Source organism: Schistocerca nitens, chromosome 3 (genome assembly GCF_023898315.1).
Source record: "Schistocerca nitens isolate TAMUIC-IGC-003100 chromosome 3, iqSchNite1.1, whole genome shotgun sequence".
NCBI classification, from domain to species: domain Eukaryota; kingdom Metazoa; phylum Arthropoda; class Insecta; order Orthoptera; family Acrididae; genus Schistocerca; species Schistocerca nitens.
The window spans coordinates 492,425,338-492,446,729 of record NC_064616.1 but is presented as its reverse complement, the minus strand read 5'-3'; the positions used below and the strand labels follow the sequence as shown (position 1 = coordinate 492,446,729).

General features: G+C 45.0%; 1 pseudogene; it reads left to right on the top strand.

Moving 5' to 3' along the window:
• The first annotated feature begins 15,408 nt into the window (after positions 1-15,408).
• Positions 15,409-15,526, top strand: LOC126250526 (5S ribosomal RNA; annotated as a pseudogene).
• Positions 15,527-21,392: the final 5,866 nt, after the last annotated feature.

The following is a 21,392-nucleotide window of genomic DNA, read 5'->3' as shown; positions in this document are numbered from 1 at the left end:
TTCATCCATAGTTCTCAGTATATCATGTGAGAAAAGGGCAAGCTGAGTTTCACACAAGCGATGCTTTCTAAAACCATACTGTTATTGGACATAAGGTTCTCAGTCTGCGCTATTTTCCAGTAGCTTGGGCCTTTGTCCTGGGCGAGACGTTCACGACAAATGCAAACTGGGTGAGGGACCAGTGACGTAGTGTACTCTTTGTAAAATCGAACTGGGATTCCATCCGGACCTGGCGATTTATTTGCTTTCAAATCTCTCAGTTGTTTCTGTACGCCAGGTATGCTTATTACTATGTCGTCCGTACGGGAGTCTGTCCAATGGCCAAATCATGGTTTGTTTGCACAATTCACCTGTGTGAATGATTTCTTGAATGTGAAATTCAAAACACCAGCTTTCGTTTTACTATCTTCAGCTGCCTCACCAAAATGGCCAACAAGGTACTGAACAGAAGACGTACACCCGCTTAGTGATTTTACGTAAGACCACAATTTTCTCTGGTTCTCTGCCAGATCTTTTGCTAGGGTGACATGGTGGTAGCTGTTGTATGCTTCGTGCATAGACCTTTCTACAGACGCATGAATCTCTATTAACCTTCGCTTGTCGTCATCTGTGCGTTCCCTTTTGAACCGAGAGTGCAACAGCATCTGCCATATCAGCATCCACCGAATTTTGCTGTTAAACAGTGGTGAGTCTTTTTCTTCCTTTATCCACTTACTAGGCACGTAACTCTCCAGACCACGATTTACAAACTGCTTATCCTGCGGGAAGTCATTCACAAGATGGGCAAGATGGGGGCGCGAATTGTCATCCATGAAGACGAATGCCTCTCCAATATGCTGTCGATATGGTTGCTCTATCGGTCTGAGGATGACATTCATGTATCGTACGGCCTTTACGGCGCCTTCCATGACCACCAGCGACGTACGTCGCCCCACATGATGCCACCCCAAAACAGCAGGGAACCTCCACCTTGCTGCACTCGCTGGACAGTGTGTCTAAGGCGTTCAGTCTGACCAGGTTGCCTCCAAACATGTCTCCGACGATTGTCTGGTTGAAGGCATATGCGACACTCATCGGTGAAGAGAACGTGATGCCAATCCTGAGCGGTCCATTCGGCATGTTGTTGGGCCCATCTGTACCGCGCTACATGATGTGGTTGCAAAGATGGACCTCGCCATGGACGTCGGGAGCTAAGTTGCGAATCATGCAGCCTATTGCGCACAGTTTGAGTCGTAACACGACGTCCTGTGGCTGCACGAAAAGCATTATTCAACATGGTGACGTTACTTTCAGGGTTCCTCCGAGCCATAATCCGTAGGCAGCGATCATCCACTGCAGTAGTAGTCCTTGGGCGGCCTGAGCGAGGCATATCATCGACAGTTCGTGTCTCTCTGTATCTCCTCCATGTCCGAACAACATCGCTTTAGTTCACTCGGAGACGCCTCGATACTTACCTTGTTGAGAGCCCTTCCTAGCACAAAGTAACAATGCGGACGCGATCGAACAGCGGTATTGACTGTCTAGGCATGGTTGAACTTCAAACACGAGCCGTGTACCTCATTCCTGGTGGAATGACTGGATCTGGGCGGCCTCCGTCTAATAGGCGCAGCTCGTGCATGGTTGTTTACATCTTTGGGCGGGTTTAGTGACATATCTGAACAGTCAAATGGACTGTGTCTGTGATACTATTTTTTCCACAGTCAACGTCTATCTTCAGGAGTTCTGGGAACCGTGGTGATACAAAACTTTTTTGATGTGTGTAGTTCCTATAATGACATCATTATCGCTAATCCCCGTTTCTATACTGCCATTGTAGATAAGGTCCGGCCTATTTGTAGCTACCAAGTCTAAGGTATTTCCATCGCGTGTGGGCTGTCGAGTTAGCTGCTCAATATAATGTTCAGCAAACATGTTCAAAAGCATTTCCCATGACTGTCTGTCTATACCCCCGCAGTGAATCCATAGGCATCCCAATCTATACTCGGCACGTTAAAGTCACCTCCAATCAGTACGAGGGTCGTCCACAAAGTAAGTTCCGTTTCTATTTCTATCTGCGGCAGTGCTACGATCGCAGTTCCTAGCATGCGCGGCAGTTACTCTGACTCAAGAAGAGATGTACGCCATTTTCAGATCGCTGCTGCCGAGGTGTGCCTTGTAGTGCTTTTTAACAATGTCAGCCGTAATTGAAAATGCCGCCGCGTGTGAAATCAGATCGGTGAAACGTTTTCTATGTTGGGGTTGGAAGGAGAGCCAACACCGTGTTACTAGAGGAGGCCTAAATGCACGCGTTTTAGCTCACGCAGGCTGGCGTGAGGTCTGGAACAGGACAAGGAAATTAGAATTTAGAAAAACGAACGTAGCTGGTGGAATACTTAACTTTAATCCATTAATGATGAACGTCCCTCTTGACGGTACATGATTCACAATATCAATAGTAACTGAATATGGCGCCTTGCTAGGTCTTAGCAAATGACGTAGCTGAAGGCTATGCTAAACTATCGTCTCGGCAAATGAGAGCGTATTTTGTCAGTGAACCATCGCTAGCAAAGTCGGTTGTACAACTGGAGCGAGTGCTAGGAAGTCTCTCTAGACCTGCCGTGTGGCGGCGCTCGGTCTGCAATCACTGATAGTGGCGACACGCGGGTCCGACGTATACTACCGGACCGCGACCGATTTAAAGGCTACCACCTAGCAAGTGTGGTGTCTGGCGGTGACACCACATTCTAAATGCAGAGAAAGTTAAACCAAAGGAAATTCATCGGCAAATCTGCGAGGTTTACAGACAAAATGCTATGAGTGATTCAATGGTTAGAAGATGGGCCAACTGTTTAATGAAGAATGTGATCAAGTGCACGATGAAGAACGAAGTGGACGCCGTTCTGTGGTTCTGTGGTTACACAATTGAAGAGAAGATTAAGCACAACCGTAATTTTACACTTAGTGCCCTTGCTATGGAAGTTCCGCAAATCTCACGATTGCTAATTCATGAAATTGTTACTGAAAAACTGAAATTTCGAAAACTTTTCTCACGCTGGGCACCAAAAATTCTTACTGAACAACGCAAAAAACAACGAATGGGCAGTGCACTTCAGTTTTTGACACGCTACAATGAAGAAGGCGATGGTTTTCTTTCTCGGATAGTCACAGGGGATGAAAATTGGTTATCGTACGATACCCCTGAAACAAAACGGTAATCAGTGGAATGGAGGTACACTTCATCCCCAACTAAGGTTAAGCCTAAGCAAATGTTGACACTTCGAAAAGTCATGCGCACCGTTTTTTGGGACAGAAAAGGTATTTTGCTGATTGATTTCTTACCACGATTTCAAACAATCAATGCACATGGCTGCCGCGAGACCATTAAGAAATTGCGCCGCGCAATACAGAACAAGCGCCGAGGATTACTGTCAAAAGTTGTTCTTTTTTTCCACGATAATGCCCGACCTCACACGGCGAATGTGACCAAACAACTCTTACAGGAATTTCACTGGGACGCGTTTGATCACCCTCCGTACAGCCCGGACCTCGCTCCTAGCGACTTTCATCTCTTCTTACACCTAAAATCTGTCCTTGGTGGTCAACACTTTAACGATGATGACGAGTTGAAAGAACATGTTACCACATGGTTGAATACATAGGCGGCAACCTTCTATGAAGAAAGCATACAAAAACTTGTTCCCCGATATGACGAGTACCTACAAAATTTCGGAAGCTGGAAGCTATGTAGAAAACTAGTTTAACAGTTGTAGATTTTTAACAATAAATATTTTTTCTGTATCTGTACACGTTTGTTTCATATAACCAAACGGATCTTAACTTGTGGACGACCCTCGTATTGCATTATCTGGGCATTTACGCACAATTGACCGTAGACTTTCTTTGAATGATTCTAAAACTGTGACAGCAGAATCGGGTGGCCGGTAAAAACATTCAACAATTAACATGGTTTCACTTACACCTGTTATACGCCACTAGCTGACTTGACTATCACATTCAACTTCGACTTCAATAGAGACAATATTTTTGTCAACTATAGTGACAGTTGGTACTCGACAGCTGCCGCAGATTTTATGGAAACCAGGTTGGACTTTCTCGAGGGAAGCAATTTTCCTGGGTAGGTCATTTTGTTTTGTACTAACCACTTTACTTCATGATTTAGTGATTAGCTGATTCCCTTTCATGTGCCCACAATAGAGGGATACACTCACCAGCTTTCTGTGTGTTTTCCAAAATTACTTTCGTAGATTTCTTAACTCTTGATTATTTGTCGGTTCACTGATTCGGAAGCTAATTTCAGTCGGAGCAAGACTCGTATTATTGATGTGTAACCCATTTTTAAACTTTTAATATCATTAGAAAATGGGAGAACATTATATTCATGATCCCCCAGATAATAAATAATTCTTAATGTGTCTGGTTGCTCAATTTCTCCGACAGACATTAAATGCCCATTTTACGTATGTGATACCCTTTTCCATGCGCAGCATTTCCAAGTCGTCTTTTGTATCGTATAATGGGTGGTCCGTTTCATGGAAATGGGTGGCTACTGCTGACTTGCCATAATTCATCAGTCTGAAAGCGTCTTTATATTCTTTAAATATTTGTATATTTTCTTCCTATCTGTCCTTTGCATGACAAAATGAGCATTGTATTTTATATACTCTCGGCTTTTCAGTTTTTTCCATCTTGTTATCAGTATGATGCTTCAGGTAATATCCCATTAAATTATCTGTCTGGAACTCTACTTTGATCTAGTGATGCACGAAACAACTGGTTTTAACAACCTGTTAGCCAGTAATTTTTTTTCTGTTCAGTCGGTTTTTTTCAGTCGAATGAAATAACCAAATAAAAGCAGTCTCTGTGATCACGTCAATTATATGAAAGTTTTTCACTCACTCTCCGAGTTTGAGTGGTTTCACTTAATGTGAGACAAGCGACGAAAAGAAGTCTCTGACGGTTACTCCAGTTATATCAACTTTTTCACCCAGGCCGGCATTACTCTATGAAATTTTCTTTAACGAAGATATGTGGTCAAACATGCATCATATTTTCGTTGACAAAGATATTTGACGTGGTCCAAATAGCGGTATTACACTGCCGTCAAATTATCTTTGACATAAATCTTTGCTGTCATAGTTCCTTCAGAATTGCCGACGAAGATTTATTACTGCGCTCTGCAGTTGCGTGTAACAGAAATGCAGTGTATTTAAATTTGGAAGAGAAACAGAAAGAAAAAAAGGGAAACGTACTAGGATGAAGCCGTGGAATTCACGCCGAGATGTTAAAAGCATCCAATAACATCTGCTGCGGGAGCTACAAAACGAAGGCGTAAAGTCGTATAAAAATGGACAGGAGGACATATCAATATGTACACGAGAAAGTGTCTCATATTGCAAAGCAGAGCACTCATCTCAGAAATGTTATATTCGAAAAAGACAGACTTACGGTAAAACTGCGAATTCTTGCAACAAGAGAAAGCCACTCTAGTTTGGAGTATAGCACTCGAAAACCGCATTGACGAATATAATACCAGAAATATGTGAAGCTATTTATAAAGGACTGAAGGAGGAATCTCTGAAGGCAAATAACTGTTCAGTTTATACTACATCCATTAAGAGACATTTTTATTTCTACAAACGTTGTAGATTTTCACCTTTATATCCTCGGACGGCACCCCCTCTTTCTCTCCTCTTTCGCTTCTTCTTATTCTATTTTTGTATTCGGTATGTTGCACGTCACACAGTGCTCCATCTGCCTTTTACATTTCTATCAATTTCGTTGTAGGTGCGATGCACCATGCAAATTTGTGGGCCATGTTGATAAATATTAGATGTCAGATAGCTGCTGCGATTTTAGCACTCCAAGCGGTTACATTTCTCCATGCAGTAAACAGAAGAAAAACCCTTTCTTTGATCAAATCTAAGGCGAAGCGCGAGATTTGATCAAAAAAAATTTGACCAAGGCCTAACTTTGACAAAATGCCTTATTAAACTAGCAAATTTTATTTGATAAAGAAACATAGTCAAATAAAATTTAATAGTGTAATGCCGGCCCCAGTCTCTAGGTTTAAGTGATCCAATTACATTCTCAAATGGTTCAAATGGCTCTGAGCACTATGGGACTGAACTGCTGTGGTCATAAGTCCCCTAGAACTTAGAACTACTTAAACCTAACTAACCTAAGGACAGCACACAACACCCAGCCATCACGAGGCAGAGAAAATCCCTGACCCCGCCGGGAATCGAACCCGGGAACCCGGGCGTGGGAAGCGAGAACGCTACCGTACGACCACGAGATGCGGGCATTACATTCTCTTTTAACCTTTTCGGTTACATGAACCCGGGCAAGGGTTGCCAACATTTTTAGAGAGAAATAGCGTACATAATTTCAAGGAGAGGTGAATAAAAAGAATAATTCTAAAAATATTAGTTTGTTGGAGAAACCTCAATTTACGTGTTTCACATTTTAGAAACACTCAGCAGAAAATTACTGAATACTGTACTAGTTGTGAACGCCAACAGTTGTCCTAAGAGCCGCTTCATATGCGCGGAAGGGTACTACTGATATTAAGATTGTTAATTTTTGCAGTCATTTTCCTCAGTTGCTAACTTCAATGATGTTTTATCAATAAGATCATAAAAATTTCGTCTTTTACAACTGAACTTATATCTGTGTACGAGACATGTCCCTACTATTCATATTAGGTACCTTCATTATTTAATTATACATATCTTGAGGTGAGATTTGTTGTAATTCTTCGGCAGTTTTGTTTAAATCTAGCTATTTCTTTTGGTAACTATATGGAATGTAAGTAAAAGACACAATCATATAGTTATAATGAGAAATAGCTAAGAGGGTGTCCTGAATAGTAATGCCTCCGAATTTTTTATTCTGTTCGCAATATCGATTGAGGTATTACGTGTCAAGCATATCACTCTATCGACGTCCCTGCTTCGCTGACGCGAGTTACAACCCTCCGCCGCTCGAGAGCTCAGAAAGGTGTAACATGACGGTGTGTAACGGTGCGCGATGGCCACGAGTCTTTCTCGTGGTGAGAAACAGCGTACTGCAATCGAGTTTCTGACCGCAGTAAATGTACCTCCAACTGAAGTCTTTACAAGAATGAAAGTTGTGTACGGTGAAGATTGTATCGAAATCAATAATGTACGACTCTGGGTTGTTCGTGCTCATATTGAAGGGAACGGTTGTGCTAACCTCGACGTATGTGACAGAACTTGGAGTGTTGCGAACACTGTAAAAACACCTTCAAATACTTCACTTCGCTATTGATTAAGCGTTATCAACAAACTGATCTCTCGTTGGGAGAAATGTGTTTGTTGCCAAGATGTTGAGAAATAAATATGCCGACATTAAGAATAAAAATCTATAATCTTAATACTGTTCATTATATGTAAAAATTCTTTCACATGAAAAAATGAGAAGGATAACTTTTTAGGACGTCCTCGTAGATTTAAGCAAGATTGCCTAAGAATCACCACAAAATTTTTATTATCTTTATGGATAAAACATAACTGTAGCCAGCCTTCTTACGGGCCAAGATAGCAGCCGAACGCAGGAAGTAGCAGGTAGCGAGCACCTGCTACTGTAACAGGCGGTTGCAGCCAGCGATCGATAGACGCCACCTCCCCACTGCTCCTGCTGCCCTGGGCGGCAGCGCAGGTGACGTCACACATAAAACGTCGCTTCCAGCGGTCTGAGTGGTCACATTGTATACAGTGAGTGACTGATATGGATGGGCTTAACTGTGAAACTGAAGTACCGGTATACGTCGATGAGCTAAAACATTATGACCACTGTCCACCGAGAGATTGTACGCTGCCTGGTGGCGCTGAGGCGCGTGATGCGGTAAGAGACGTATGTGGGCGGAGAAGAGACGAATGGGGAACGTTCTATTGACGATAAGCGGCGCACATGCGGAAATCCGCCGATTTAAGCGTCTTTGAAGAAAGCCAAGTTATTATTGCCCAGTACCTTGGAATGAGCAGCTCTAAAACGCCGAAGCTGGTCGGCTGTTTGCGTGCTACTGTCGTGAACGTTAATGGAAAGTGGTTGAAGAATGCTGAAACCACGAATAGGCGACAGAACATACGGATCCGAGGCTTGCCCGCTCTCTAAAGCAGGATAGGCGTTGATCTGTGGCAGATCTGACGACAGAGTACAGTGATGGCGCAGGTACAACTGTTTTGGAGCACCCTGTTCAGCGTGAATTGTTGAACATAGTGTTCCGCTGCAGAGAACCCTTACGTATTCCCATGTTGACCCAATGACATCGTCAATTATGACAACAGAGTTCCTAGATAACAGAACGCAGCATGTCATTCTCAATGGAGAGACGTCTTCCGAAGTACTGTAAGAGTGATTTCAGGTGTGCCGCAGGGGAGTGTCGTGGGACCGTTGCTTTCACAATATATATAAATGACCTTGTGGATAACATCGGAAGTTCACTAAGGCTTTTTGCGGATGATGCTGTAGTATATCGAGAGGTTGTAACACTGGAAAATTGTACTGAAATGCAGGACGATCTGCAACGAATTGACGCATGGTGCAGGGAATGGCAATTGAATCTCAATGTAGACAAGTGTAATGTGCTGCGAATACATAGAAAGAAAGATCCTTTATCGTTTAGCTACAATATAGCAGGTCAGGAACTGGAAGCAGTTAATTCCATAAATTATCTAGGAGTAAGCATTAGGAGTGATTTAAAATGGAATGACCATTTAAAATTAATCGTCGGTAAAGCGGATGCCAGACTGAGATTCATTGGAAGAATCCTGAGGAAATGCAACCCGAAAACAAAGGAAGTAGGTTTCAGTACGCTTGTTCGCCCACTGCTTGAATACTGCTCACCGGTGTGGGATCCGTACCAGATACAGTTGATAGAAGAGATAGAGAAGATCCAACGGAGAGTAGCGCGCTTCGTTACAGGATCATTTAGTAATCGCGAAAGCGTTACGGAGATGATAGATAAACTCCAGTGCAAAACTCTGCAAGAGGGACGCTCAGTTGCTCGGTACGGGCTTTTGTTGAAGTTTCGAGAACACACCTTCACCGAGGAGTCAAGCAGTATATTGCTCCCTCCAACGTATATCTCGCGAAGAGACCATGAGGATAAAATGAGAGAGATTAGAGCTCACACAGAGGCGTACCGACAATCTTTCTTTCCACGAACAATACGAGACTGGAATAGAAGGGAGAACCGATAGAGGTACTCAAAGTACCCTCCGCTACACACCGTCAGGTGGCTTGCGGAGTATGGATGTAGATGTAGATGTAGATGTAGAACAGTGGGCACTGGATCATCGAGATTGGACCACGGATCAGTGGTATCATGTCGCCTGGTTGGATGAATCCTGTTTATTTTGTTAAACCAGGTCGATCGATGGTCGTGTCCAGATACGCCGATATCGAGGCGAACGGTTGCTCGAAACATGGAGAGCGCTACGGACGCAGATTGGTGGGAGCAGTATTATGTTATGGGGCAACATTCATCTGGGCTTCCATGCGACCTGCGGTAGTAATGGAAGGCACCATGACAGCTGTGGACTACGCGAACATTAGTAGGGGCTGCATCTAACATCGCATGCTTGATATCTTCCCCAAAAGCTGTGGCATCTTTCAGCAGGATAACTGTCCGTGTCAGAAGGGCAGAATCATGCTGCAATGGTTTGAGGAGCATGATAGTGAACTCACATTGATGTCTTGGTCATCAAATTCGGCTTACCTGAATCCGATGAAACCCAACTGGGACACCATCGGGGGCAAACTTCGCGCCCACAAACCAACTGGCCGAAAATTACGGGAAGTGTGTGACCTGTGCGTCGGCATCTGTTGCCACAAACCACTGGAAACGTATCAAGTACTTACCGTATCCATAGTGCTTAGAATCACTGCTGAATTGCGTTCCAGAGGTGGACCAACACGCTTTTAAGTAGGTTGTCATAATGTTCTGGCTCATCAGTGTGTGAATGAGAGAGTACTTCTTTATGTCCGTGAAACACTATACCTGCTACTTTATCAAGACTGTAAAATGTGAGGCCGGCCGGTGTGGCCGAGCGGTTCTAGGCGCTTCAGTCCGGAACCGCGCTGCTGCTACGGTTGCAGGTTCGAATCCTGCCTCGGGCATGGATGTGTGTGATGTCCTTAGGTTAGTTAGGTTTAAGTAGTTCTAAGTCTAGGGAACTGATGACCTCAGATGTTAAGTACCATAGTGCTTAGAGCCATTTGAACCATTTTTTTGTAAAATGGAAACAGATTTGCTACGTGCATGAGTGTGATTTGTACGTACGTAGCCCGATGACGTAATTCTTCTGCACAGTATATTTACCTTCCTCGCGAATAAATGGCTCAATAAGTGTTTAATGGCTTGATTCAAATGGTTTTGAAACAATGGATATCATCATATCTTCTCAATTAAATGGAACGCAGACTCTAAAGTTAGGAAATATTCCTTTCTTCTTCACGCACCCCTTTCGGCAATTGCTATGCTCAACTTTGTAGCCACAACTATACATCATTTTAATTAGTTATGTGTTAATTGCACCTGGAGCATTTTATTACACAGCAATTTATTAATCAGTTTTAACTGATAAAAAGAAGAATTAGTCTATTCAGTATACAATCAAATGAACCCTCTGGGGCTATATGTGTCCTAGTTGTATAAAACTGCTTAAGTTCGACTAATGAAGGTATTACGAATTGGTTTCACTCAGAAGAATGAATGGCTACATCAGTCACCTAAAACACTAAAGAGTCGTCTTGGTTGAAAGAACGAATGAATGCACGGTTCAACCGACAGAAAATCTGCAGATTGATTCCAATTGAAAAGAAATGGTGAATAATTCACTCAGTGTGCAAAACTGCAATGGGTTATGCTGACTGTTTTCATTCGGTTGCTCCCACAGACAGGTTTCACTCAAGTGCCCTGAATTAATTGTTTGCATTCGCATTCGATAGTTCGCATCACTACTTTGATCCTGTGAGGCTTAAAATCTTTCGCTACCTTCTGTGCGACCGTTCCGTAATATGGCACCTCAATTTTTTCTTCACTTTGTTCCTTCCTTCATCTACAATTATTCTCACGTAGCAATTTGTTAATTACGTTCGTATTGTAACCATTATTGACTGCTGTCGTCTCAGTGTCATTCAATTCCGTCTCTTTATCCTGCTCACTCATTTGCACTGTGTACTTAGCTCTGAAAAGCAGCGTCATTATAAGCCACTGGATGACATGATTGATTAGGAATGATATCAGTCGTTGTCAGTTTTCTATTATCCATAAATGTATGTTTATTACCCTGCATTTTAATGTTCAAATCGAGAAATTGTAAACCGCCACCAGTTTCATGCTCAACTGGGAGCTCAGTTTTCCCGTGGCAATAGTTAAATCTTTTAGAAGATTCTTTTATACAATTTTTACTACAACCAATAAGCAAAAGCGTGTCGTCTACGTTTATAATAAATTATTTTTCTCAATTAGGTGTCGTCAAATTTACAGCTTTCATCTTCTACGTCATTAATAAAAATTAAAACCATAATATGAACAGTCTAGACTGTATAAAATACTTTATTTTAAAATACGGTGGCCGGTTTCGATCACTGTCTGATCATCCTCAGACCGTTACATACTCTGTAAATGGAGTAACATGGAAGTTATTAGAGGACACATAAAGGTAAACACAACAGTAAAAAATTATATAACTGCAGTATAAGAAAAGAGGAGCTACCCTTGCTGACTGCTGGACCTGGTGGCGTGGAGCTCAAACTGCTCTACGCCTGTGTGAGGAGCAACTGCTACAAGGTACGCAGCTGCCGTCGCATAAATAGCGAGCGCTCCACCCACTGTCTCCAGTATTACGTCGATAATAGCGAATGGCTGTCAAATACGAATAAAATCAGTAAAAATACAATTATCCTACGAAATAGGACGACCACAGTCATGTAAATATAAAAATAGGCTTGCATAAAATACAACAAAAGAACATATAAAAGAAGACTGATAAAGAAATAAACCATTAACATGCGAACACGACCCAAAGTGCCCTCTATGGTTATTTGCAGGTGACATATGTTGTACAAAGATTACTTGCAAGGATGACACTAGTAACCATTGTAACGGTATGAACTTCGATATGTTCCGATTTCCAGTCAAAGATACAGTAGTGTGGCTGCCAATTTTGGACTAGGAACGTAATCATAATTATGTGCAAAAGAGGTAGCAAATACATTCGATACTTTCGGAACAGTACCAATGATGTAAAAAATATAAAGGAAGTACCAAAAACAATGAAGCAATACACCACTGGCATTAAAATTACACACAGGCTGCCCTCTATGAAGACTTGTTGTGTTCAAATGTGTGTGAAATCTTATGGGACTTAACTGCTAAGGTCATCAGTCCCTAAGCTTACACACTACTTAACCTAAATTATCCTAACACACACACCCATGCCCGAGGGAGGACTCGAACCTCCGCCGGGACCAGCCGCACAGTCCATGACTGCAGCGCCCTAGACCGCTCGGCTAATCCCGCGCGGCTATGAAGACTTGCATTTAACATCTGTTGATCAAATACGGCATAAAACCAGGCCACCAGAAACCATAGTAAGAGTATGAAGATCGATGCGTTCCGATTTCAAGTCAAACATTCAAATGCATAGCTTGCAATTTTCGGCTCGGAAAGTAATCATAATTATATGCACCAGAGGTAATGAGAACATTTAATACAACAGCACTGCATTGGCATTGCTCCTATTTTACTGTTGTGATTATCTGCAGGAGCTGGAAATAGCTAGCTGAAGGCAGTTTATTGAACTGTTAGCGATTGAACACATTCCAGATTAGTGATCGGATCTCGGGATTTTCCCTAAAAGTAGTTAGACTGCTACAGGGCTTTTAGTTGCTGACTTTGGAGAAGTGAGAAGTTTAACCCTGTCCCGCGCCTGGAAGCGATATTGACAACCCTTTTTTAAAATTATTTGAGAGTGTAGCAGAACACAGAAATAAATTTTTTCGATTAATTCCGCGGGGCAGTACGTCGCGTAATTTGTCTCGTGTGCAGCACGTTGCCAGGAGTTACGGGGATTCAGGCCGCAGCCGCAACGAGTGTGTTTTCTCGCGACGCCACGGAAGCTCCGAGTCAAGGAAGGAAAATTCAGGCACTCATTTATTTTTTCCTTGACTTTTACGTTTGCGCATTAAGCTTCACTCTGTGAACGAAGTGCGCTGGGCGTTCAATAAGTAATGTAACGCACTTTTTCTGAAAATAGGTTGTTTCAATACAACACATTATTCCCCTCTCTTTTGGCTACAAAACATTATTTTTCAATATAATCTCCGATCATTGTGACGGCATTTCTAGGAAGGCCTTTATTTCCGCAGGTCGACGTCGGAGCCAACGTCTTCTGCATCAGTAACCTTCCCCTCACCCAATTACTGTTTCCCACGCAGTGCATCATTCATTGAGCCAAACAGATGGAAGGTGCGAGATTGGACTGTAGGGTGTGTGAGGAAGAACAGTCCAATGAAGTTTTGTGAGTTTCTCTCGGGTACGCAGACTTCAATGAGGCCTTTCGTTGTAATGAAGAAGGAGAAGTTTGTTTGCACTTTTATGGCGAGGAACGCGATGAAGTCTTCGCGGGAGCCACGGCCGTGTTTGGCACGCCGCATTGCGGGAGATCGGACTGGTTTGCTCGACCTTGTTGCAATCATGACAGACTCCTCGCTCAACAGCTCACCGTGCTTTTGTTCAATGCCATGTCTCCGAAGACGTTCTGCAAGTTCCTATGAATATCTGCTATGCTCTGGTTTTCCGCCAAAAGACACAGAATGACAGCTCTCTGCTTGGAATGCACCTTCGTTATAGAGGCCATTTTGAAGATTAAGTATAGCGCCGCCACCTTTCGAAACTTCATGAAACCATACGGGCTGAAGCGGAAATATTCCACGGTGTTCCACAACAAATTCCGTATTTCTCAACCGAAATAGGCAGAGAAAACATATTTGTTGAATTATTTAAAGAACGTTCTTGGTAAAATGTTGCTTCGTTAGTCTTGGAACGGTACTCATTTGGTATTTTAATATTTCCGTTTCAGAGCGTTGCTGCAGACTAAATGCAACGTAGCGCAAATATGATGTAGGTATATACGCACCGACACATTGACAAGGGATTACAGTGGAGTTTGTGTCTTTCCGACTTGCGGGCGGTAAATGCGGGAATGTGAACTACGGCGACGCTATTACCAAATGGGTCCAAACGGCATTAACGTGTTGATATTCTTTTCTTTGCTGCCGAAGGGCAAACATCAGAGAACGAAGACTGTGTATGGGCCAGCATGTCTGTCGAAAACTACGGTTGTTGAATGATGCATCAAGTTCCGTGCCAGTCGCGATTCGCCACAAGGCGCCGGTCGCTCCGGGAGGCCTGCCGTAGTTACACCAATTGGAGTGGGAGGCCCACGGGCACTCATCCTACAGTCTCGATCTCTCCCCATGCGATTATCACGCCCTCGGTTCCTTAAAACAGGCCTTGAACGGTCGAAGATTCCTATCGGATGAGGATATGCAGCATGCAGTTACGGACTTCTCCATGCAGCAAGAAGCGATGTTCTACCAAACGTGTATGTTCAACCTGGTGCGTCGGTGGAATGATTGCCCCAATGCTCACGGAGATTTTGGTTGATTGTCATACCAATTCTGGACTGTACGGCATTCGAACGGAAACTTTTTTATCGCCTCTTATAGTACGGCTTAATGTAATTTATGTACAATCTCATACCGGCTGAACGAACGAGAGATGAATCACGCAGCTCCTCGTAACTCTCTGTGTCTTCTCCTAATCCAACTTTTTAAGAGTTTAAGGCAGAGTCGGGCGCACGTACGACGTGCATTTAGGTGTAGATATGCGGTTGACGCGTGTGGGAACGCGAGTTCCCGGGCCCTGGGTGCTGGGCGCGGGCGCGAGCTAATGTGTTTAAACGCCTGCGGCGACGGCTGTCGGTTGGAAAACACACCGTCTCCCCACACCTCACCTCCTACGTTTCCGATGTAACTTTCCTCTCCGACCCGTTGCTGGTCTTCCGACTACACTTTTCAGTTCTCGCTGTCTGCTGACATTGTGGACATTCTTCTCCAATCCATTTCTATTTTATGCCATCTTGTTTTGGTTGCAGAATCTGATCTAAGCGCATATTCGCACTCGGTTGCCGAGTTCGGCAGAAAATATGTCATGTACCACAATAGTTTACCTTCTCGCACTCGGTTGCCGATCTCGGCAGAAAATACGTAATGTACCACAAAAGTTTCCCTTCTCGTAGTCCATTCGAAAACACAGGGTAGGGTATAACGGCTGTCAGTAAGCTACAGTATAAACAGAAAGGTCTCTCATTTTGAGGCAACGGCCTTGCCGCAGTGGATACACCGGTTCCCGTCAGATCACCGAAGTTAAGCGCTGTCGGGCGTGGCCGGCACTTGGGTGGGTGACCATCTGAGCCGTCATGCGCTGTTGCCATTTTCGGGGTGCACTCAGCCTCATGATGCCAATTGAGGAGCTACTCGACCGGATAGTAGCGGTTCCGGTCAAAGAAAACCATCGCAACGACTGGGAGAGAGGTGTGCTGACCTCACGCCCCTCCTACCCGCATCCTCAGCTGAGGTCGGATGGTCCCGATGAGCCACTTGTGGCCTGAAGACGAAGTGCTTTCTCTCTTTTCACGGCCATCATATCGTTGAATGTGTATGGCAGAAATTAATAGCCGGCCGGAGTGGCCGTGCGGTTCTAGGCGCTACAGTCTGGAACCGGGCAACCGCTACGGTCGCAGGTTCGAATCCTGCCTCGGGCATGGATGTGTGTGATGTCCTTAGGTTAGTTAGGTTTAATTAGTTCTAAGTACTAGGCGACTGATGACCTCAGAAGTTAAGTTGCATAGTACTCAGAGCCATTTTGAAATTAATACACTGTCCAGTCATATTAATATCTGTCGGTAGCCTATATAAGCACTTTTTGCAGCGCGGATCGCTGCGAGACGTGTGGGAAGAGAGTCAGTAACGCACTGGAAGCTACCGACAAGGATTTCGAGTCATGCCGGCACCAGGGCTGTGGTCAGCTGCGCTAGGTTCTCGGCTGAAGATCCACGGCATACATCCCGATCGAGATGGTCCCACAGATTCTGGATTGGGTTTAAATCCTGGGAGTTTTGTGGCCAGGGGAGTACGGCGAACTCGTCCTGGTGCTTTTGGAACCACACACGTACACTACGAGGTGTGTGACAAGTTGCATTGTCCTGCAGGTAGATGCCACTGTGCCGAAGAAAAACAACCCGCATGTAAGGGTGGACATGGCACTTGTGTAGGTCCATTGTGCCTTCCAGAACGACGAGATCACTCAGGGAATGTTACAGAAACATTCCCCAGATCAAAACGCTCTTTCCTCCCATCTGAACCCTTCCGACGATTGTTGCAGAGTGTTTGCTTCCGGACGTTTCACACCATATACGCCAATGGCCATCTGTCCGGTGGAGCATAAATCGTGATCCCTATGAAAACGCCACTTGTCTTTATTCAGTGGACGTCCATTTGCGGCATTAGCGTGCAAAATCCACTCCTCGTCGCCAATAAACAGCAGTCAGCATGGATGCATAAACCAGAAGCCTGTTGCGGAGGTCCATACTCAGCAACGTTCGCTGAACGGTCGTTGAGGAGATACTGTTGGTAGCCCCTTGGTTCATCTGGTCGGTCACTTGCTTTGCAGTTGCACGTCTACTCAACCGTACATATCTCGGCAGTCCTCGTTCACACCCTTCACAGCCGGCCGCGGTGGTCGAGCGATTCTAGGCGCTTCAGTCCGGAACCGCGCGACTGTTACGGTCGCAGGTTCGAGTCCTGCCTCGGGCATGGCTGTGTGTGATGTCCTTAGGTTAGTTAGGTTTAAGTAGTTCTAAGTTACAGGGGATTGATGACCTCAGATGTTAAGTCCCATAGTGCTCAGAGCCATTTGAACCATTTTTCACCCCTGTCACAGATGGTGCGTGGTGTACCAAAGTTGCCTCGGCTCCAGTTTTGGATAGGGCCGTTTTTCATGCGCAGTATACTTTAAGCACGGCGACAGGCGAACTGTTTACAAACTCCACCGTTTCGGAAATGCTTCCACCCTACGTCTGAAAACCAATGATTATGCGCTCTCATTTTGAAACACTGGATGAATATAGTCAGAGTAATTTGCGCTCTATTTAAAGCAAAAGCCAGTTGTTCAAGTACAATAATATACTTTTGCAGGTACATTCGACGGTATAAGCGGACACTGTCTGAAAACTATGTAGCGAATAGAATCGTTAATAAAGAAGTAATGAATTAAAACCGTATGTCTAATGCTGAAGTTCTATTGCAGGTACAGAGTAAGTGTAGGAAGAGATAAAGTTTTTTCTTTTCATTATTTCGTGGTAGATGTCAGCGAGAAAAAGCGTCGTAAAAGTTTGAAATTATATGTAAAGTTTGTTGGAAGTCACTAATGCTCTCTTTCGCCACTACTGGATGTAAAAATTCCGGGTATTTGCGCACTGTCGCCTCAAGACAAAAACACAATTTTTAACTGTAACATTTGTCTCGCTGTGGGGGACTTATGACCACAGCAGTTGAGTCCCATAGTGCTCAGAGCCATTTGTCTCGCTGTGTTAAAATTTTAACATAAGATAATACCTTTTAATCAGTAGGTAAGGACAGCATATTAAATCTTTAAATCCGGACCATTTTAGTTCCCCTGGAAGCCCTTAGGCAGGGAACCTGCAACTGGTATTGGGTTCGGATTCCCGGATAGTCGCTTAGTAATACAGACTGTGTCAGCTTTATTATGTGTTATGGTGTGTCTTCTATGAGCAAATAGGCCCCGAATGATCTGCGCTAGCTTGCACTCAAATCAATAATTTAATCGTATTCTGACATCCACAAAACAACAAGAGACATGACGAGAATGAGTGCACAAAAGGTGCAATAGTGCTACGGATAGAAGATGCACCGGAAACCGTCCATGGATGTGGCTGGTATTTACTGTGCGTGATGTTCTTCTTCTGGTGAGATACATATCGTTAACATGGAGTGTAACGCCACAAAATCTCGTCTTACAGGCCGTCTAGAGTATCGTGAGACAACACCTCCCACTGTTTGATGAGCGCTCTGTGGAGGTTGCGGCTGGTGGTGTTGCAGCTGTAACACGCTGCTGTCCATGCAAGTGCAACATCTCAAAGGATAGCAAGTAGCGAAATAATATTTCTTGTTGGTATAAAGTATAGTAGGAAAAACACATGATTAATTTTGTAATTTACTTGGGGTAGGGCCTATACTGGATGAGAAATTTACTACACGGAGCTGTTATTTCCGGTAGCAACAATGACTCTAACCCAGCTGGACATCAGGCCGTATTGGACTTGAATGACTGATACGGGTAAATCATATTTTGCCGCTGCAACTCTATATTGGAGTTCACCAATCGTAGTATGGGAAACGTATTGCCCAGGGAAACTCTCGAACACCCTCTGTAACGAGGTAGGTCAGTACAGTACTTACAACTTCTTGAAGCGTAACGTTACAAAAACCTCAAAGATATGGCGCAGCTACCAACTTTAATATGTCATAAAAGTAACCACTATTGTCCAAATTATTGGCCTTGTGTACCAGGGGTGATCGTGTACTGTACCCAAAGGCCAGGTGTTGGACCTGTATGACGATGATCAATGAAATTTGGTAACGTTCGTCCTCCTCGAAGCCTCTACACATTCCACAGTCGCAGTGTTGCGCACAGACGTAGGACTCGTCCGAATAGACAACGTGCTGCCACTACTGTGTCTAGTCCTGCACTGTTGTCGGAACAACTCTCTCAGCTGCAGTGTCGAGGGATGCTAAGCAATGATCGTCGTGCTGGCACCCTGTGGCACTCTAGACGTCGTCTCGCTGTCCGTGTGACTACTTATCTTGCTGCAAGGAGACCATTACGTGACTCAACGTACCTGCCGTGGCTGTACGTTCCTTCACGGTCGTGCGAACAGTATATCTGTCTTCTCGTGCACTAATCACGTCGAGCCGATGATAGCCTGTATTGTGATGTGTATGGCTCTCGTAAGTTCAAATGGCTCTGAGCACTATGGGACTTAACATCTGAGGTCATCAGTCCCCTAGAACTCAGAACTACTTAAACCTAACTAACCTAAGGACATCACACACATCCATGCCCGAGGCAGGATTCGAACCTGCGACCGTAGCGGTCGCGCGGTTCCAGACTGAAGCGCCTAGAGCTCTCGTAAGCCCATCGATTTCATTTTCACATGATAGTCTTGGGATCCGGACAACTATGAACAGCAATAACGCGAAACGATAAATTTCAGTGTCGACAGGCCACGATCCTGCTGCTGTCGTATTGTGAAGCATGCCTAACAGATGTTTCTGGTACTTATATAAGGCATAACACATTCTTCTCACAAACAACTCACACGCAAATAGAATATTGCTTAGTCGCGTTGAACTCATATCAAATCGGTCTAGCAGGTCTACTGAACGTTTGCAAAAGGCGGCATGAATAGTAACAGGTTTTTTTGAACCACGGGAGGATGAAATGGAAATACTGAAAAACGTGATCTCGCAAACGCTTGAGGACAGACACCAACTATCCCACGCAAACCTACATACGAAGTTCCAAGAACCAGTATTAAGTACTGAACCTAGCAATATACACTCCTGGAAATTGAAATAAGAACACCGTGAATTCATTGTCCCAGGAAGGGGAAACTTTATTGACACATTCCTGGGGTCAGATACATCACATGATCACACCGACAGAACCACAGGCACATAGACACAGGCAACAGAGCATGCACAATGTCGGCACTAGTACAGTGTATATCCACCTTTCGCAGCAATGCAGGCTGCTATTCTCCCATGGAGACGATCGTAGAGATGCTGGATGTAGTCCTGTGGAACGGCTTGCCATGCCATTTCCACCTGGCGCCTCAGTTGGACCAGCGTTCGTGCTGGACGTGCAGACCGCGTGAGACGACGCTTCATCCAGTCCAAAACATGCTCATTGGGGGACAGATCCGGAGATCTTGCTGGCCAGGGTAGTTGACTTACACCTTCTAGAGCACGTTGTGTGGCACGGGATACATGCGGACGTGCATTGTCCTGTTGGAACAGCAAGTTCCCTTGCCGGTCTAGGAATGGTAGAACGATGGGTTCGATGACGGTTTGGATGTACCGTGCACTATTCAGTGTCCCCTCGACGATCACCAGTGGTGTACGGCCAGTGTAGGAGATCGCTCCCCACACCATGATGCCGGGTGTTGGCCCTGTGTGCCTCGGTCGTATGCAGTCCTGATTGTGGCGCTCACCTGCACGGCGCCAAACACGCATACGACCATCATTGGCACCAAGGCAGAAGCGACTCTCATCGCTGAAGACGACACGTCTCCATTCGCCATTCACGCCTGTCGCGACACCACTGGAGGCGCCTGCTCGATGTTGGGGCGTGAGCGGAAGACGGCCTAACGGTGTGCGGGACCGTAGCCCAGCTTCATGGAGACGGTTGCGTATGGTCCTCGCCGATACCCCAGGAGCAACAGTGTCCCTAATTTGCTGGGAAGTGGCGGTGCGGTCCCCTACGGCACTGCGTAGGATCCTACGGTCTTGGCGTGCATCCGTGCGTCGCTGCGGTCCGGTCCCAGGTCGACGGGCACGTGCACCTTCCGCCGACCACTGGCGACAACATCGATGTACTGTGGAGACCTCACGCCCCACGTGTTGAGCAATTCGGCGGTACGTCCACCCGGCCTCCCGCATGCCCACTATACGCCCTCGCTCAAAGTCCGTCAACTGCACATACGGTTCACGTCCACGCTGTCGCGGCATGCTACCAGTGTTAAAGACTGCGATGGAGCTCCGTATGCCACGGCAAACTGGCTGACACTGACGGCGGCGGTGCACAAATGCTGCGCAGCTAGCGCCATTCGACGGCCAACACCGCGGTTCCTGGTGTGTCCGCTGTGCCGTGCGTGTGATCATTGCTTGTACAGCCCTCTCGCAGTGTCCGGAGCAAGTATGGTGGGTCTGACACACCGGTGTCAATGTGTTCTTTTTTCCATTTCCAGGAGTGTATAACAGTCCCCTATATATCGCTCTGCAGGGACCGCGAACACAAACCTAGACTAATTACGGTGCCCAAAGCAGTCATTCTTCTGGAGCCCCATTCCTGTTTCCTTACATTTCGACGACAGTGAGATTGTTAGGGAGAACACGCTGGAATCAGATTTTGATCGCGAACGAATCGTCTATTGCCTTGTGTGTCGCACAATGTATGTAGTAAAACTACAGACGACATCAATCAGGATGCAAAACTC